This window comes from Erpetoichthys calabaricus, chromosome 5, assembly GCF_900747795.2.
Source record: "Erpetoichthys calabaricus chromosome 5, fErpCal1.3, whole genome shotgun sequence".
NCBI classification, from domain to species: Eukaryota; Metazoa; Chordata; class Cladistia; order Polypteriformes; family Polypteridae; genus Erpetoichthys; species Erpetoichthys calabaricus.
Genome location: NC_041398.2, coordinates 13,133,142 through 13,137,092, shown reverse-complemented (window position 1 = coordinate 13,137,092; position 3,951 = coordinate 13,133,142).

Genomic DNA, 3,951 nt, shown 5'->3' with positions numbered 1-3,951 from the left:
GTGTGTGGGGGGGGGTGGGGGGTGGGGGGATGCACTTCTGTGAGTGAATTTGTGGATGATAATGAGGGGCGAGTGCGGTTGTCAGGGTCTCCATTATTATTGGGTCTGAGTAGCCAATCAGGATGTGTGTGTCATAATGAGGGGCGGTGACACCTCAGACCTACAAATGCCAGTCTGACCAGCAGGGGTCACTGTTGATTCACAGCCACATGTCCTTCAGGCTGACACCCCAACTGCTGTGTCCTCTGAGTGTCACTGAATGTCACCTGTTAAGTCAGTCTATATAGCGCCTTTCAGTAGTGCTGCTCCAGCAGGACCACATGTCTGTCTCAGTATCCAGAGCCTCATTCCAGTGACTATTTAGTGACAGAGTGACAGAATTGACTGAAGTGCTGGCCTCTGAACAGACATTGTCTGCCCCTCTATTAGTTACTCCGGTGGTCTGTCACCTCTGAATGAATTCACTGTGAATGTCTAAAGACGAGGACTCACCGCTCAGTCACATGTCGGCCATACTGATGGAGTTTGGTGTTTTACTGAGTCACTTGGTGTCACGTTAGACATTAAACTGCACCTCCTCCTTGTTGTTCCCACTGTCATCCAAACTCAAGGAGACGAGTCAGCTGACTGACTTCACCATCACTGTTTGTGTTCATAGTGACAATCAGATGTGACACTTGGGGACACTTTTATCTTTCCACTGACACACACATTCCCAGGAATAATTTAAAATTCCCTTAGGACCCCTCAAGGAGCAGCGTGTCACCTGACATCAGTCTGTGTGAAGAAGCCAATGAAGGTCGAGGCTGACAGGCCCCCCCCACTGTGTATTACAGGCCTCACCAGCAAATGGCGACTATGACTTCTAAATCTGTCATCGTCATGGAGCCTGAGGGGTTAAAAGGAAGAGGAGAAGGTGAATAAAGAGTGAGGGGTGAGGATGATAGAGAAGAGTGTCAGGGTGATAAAGGGTGAGATAAGTGACCTGACACAGAGTGAGTCAGACGAGTGTGTCACTTGTGTGTTTGTGAGTTTTGTTCCTCCCTCCTGATTTTCTCCTCTTTGACTCGTCACACGCTGATGGCCGTCCTGTGATCAGAGAAATTGTATTCCTCGTTGATCAAATCCGTATCTCGATGTGTGACTGACGTCTGATTCTTTAAGCACTCACTCATCAGACAGGTTGTCACCCGATGAGCTCTTCACTGCTGACCTAAGCCCTGCTGCCCTCTTCTCTTTCCTGTCACCTCGGCCATTGCTTCAGTCCCCGCTGTGTGACCTCATAAAGCCACTGGTCTGTCTAGTCACTCTGGTCCTCGTCACAGCTGCACACTGGCAGTTGTTCAAACTCTACAGGCTGACAGCCATGTTGTCCTGTCCTCTGATGTTTGTGTTGGTTGAGGTCGTCTCCTCCTGACCTTGGGGGCTTTTAGAGCTCAGGATTAATGAAATGGAAATGTCAGTCAGCAGGGTGGGCAGGTGGGCACATTCAGGGCAAAATGTCATTTAAAAGTTGATAAGCACACTGGACACATCGCCAGTCACTGATAATCGACTCCACGTCAGCTCCTGTGACCCTCATCATGTGCTGTCAACTCAGACGCTGGTCATGTGACTTGCACCTTAGTGACATTCCTGTGACTTTCTGGGCTGTGACATCAGCTGATTCTTCTGGAGCCAAACTGCTCCCTCTTGTGGACTTTCTGCATATTAAAAACATGAGAAGTTAGGATGTGAAGTGTTTGGTGAGATCTAAAAAAAATTCAGAATATTGACATCACCTTGAAGGACAGCTTGGTTTAATAATAATTAATGTGTAAAAGAATACTTATTTTAGATTAATCATTAGTTAATTATGATTAGGTGTTACAATCACAGAGATAAATGGCCTGCTAATGCTTCACAGTTTGTAATATTTGAATAGCTTTTTAATCGAAAAAGATCAAAACACACACAAAAAAAATATGGACGACTGTTATTTGTCAAATCTGTTCATTTGGTAATTTTTGATTTGTAAATTCTTCTGATCATATCTCATATTTTGAATGTTCTGATGATATTAGCACTTCTTGTTTATGATTAATCCTCTTTAATAAAAGGACAAGTGTCTGTGTGTCTGTCTGTGTATCTGTCCAGTCACTTTGTCTCTGTCTTTCCAACAGGTGGCGCCTCACAAACATTAGCTCTGCTTTTATGACTCCCATGCTAATCAACATCATCCAGTTACAGAGCCGCAGCACCAGACGTTACCACTGATATCGGCCAGCAGTTTAATGACAGAATGTGTGTTAGTGTGAGTGTGAATAGTGGGCACCATACCAGCCTGTAAACCTCCCTACTGGCACACAACTGCTGGTCCAGACCTGCGACAGTTTGTTGTGCTTCAGCTCTGCAAACAGAATGGCATATAACAGAGACATAAGCATTGGATTTGTCATTCCAACAGATGGCACATCACAAACATTTGTATTAATGCACTGTACTACTACAAATATTTGTGATACACCATCTGTTGAAATGATAATTGCAATTTCTTTTATTACTTCATGCATTTTAAAATACATTCCCACAGATGGTGCACTGCAAACATTAACACTGAGATCTACGTTGATTACTTAGAATTCAACACATCTTAGACGTGTGGCACAGCTAGTGGAGAGTCACGTGATCATCTCCCCTCCCATTCACCTCATTTCATTCACTTCATTTCGCTCCGAGCTGAGCTCCGCAGCTGACGTGGTCTTGCCGTTCTTTTTCCATAGTGTTTAGTCCTATCTCCTTTACTGTTTAGTAGACGCGGTACTTACTGAATAGTATTTTTTCCTTTAGTGTTTCTTAGTGTTTAGTAGACGCGGTGTGCCAGTGTTCCCGGCGGTTTTGCGGTTTAGTGTTACTTTCTACTTCGTTTTTGTACTTTAGTGTTTAATAATACATAATAATAATTCACTACATTTATATAGCGTTTTTCTCAGTACTCAAAGCGCTAAAATAGTGAGTGATACTTAGCTGATCGCAGTGTAGAAGCAGCACAGCACAACGGAGCCGGTAGCACAGGCGGGTGTGGTAGCGTAGGTGAGCGGCGATAGCAAGCAGCAGAAAGCACAATAGGAGGAGGAAGCAGGATTTGGATGTTCCAATACACAGCTATAAACAGTAACGCTTGGTAATTTCAGGCGTGATCGCCCCGGAGCCATAAGTCATAAACCAGGTTAGTATGACATCAGATCAGTTCCCGGTCGTAGGGTACTGTAAGATGAAACGGGAGCAGATCAGCATAGCGAATATAATCACGGAGACAGATCATCCAGAGGTGCTAGATCACCAGGTACAAAGAAATGTTCGTAGGTCTCGTCCCGTTATCCACAGACTCAGCTGTTCCCAGTAAAGTGGAGTCCATAAAATCTATAAATATTAAGCCAAATCCATGCAATTCGATTCAGCTGTATCTACGAACTATACGTACAATAAACGAAATAAAACAAGCATAGGAAAGTGCAGAATTAAGGCGAATTATGCGAAAAGTATTGTTAACAGGGAGGAGCGGCAACAAGAAGCGTGCGCCAGCGTCCCCTCACCTGCTATAATAAAGCAGTTATAATAAAGAAGTTTAGTAGACTTTTACTTTATCTCATTTAGTGTTCTTTCCGGCGGTTTTGCCATTTTTCAGTGTTAGTGTCTACTTAGTGTTTGTGTTTAGTGTTATGGAAGGAGTGATCTTACCACTGTCAGATTTTGCAATGAATGAGTTGGTAAATAATAATTATTTATCAACAGATCACATGAGCATTTTCCTGACATACCTATAATGCCCATTCCACAAAATGCAAAACATATTTAAATATAACCTTCTGCAGCTACTGAACGAGTGACTCACTGGGTGTGTACCTATGATGATGGTGCAGTAATTCATGTCTATGACAGTTTAAACGCTAATAAAAAATTCAACCTCAC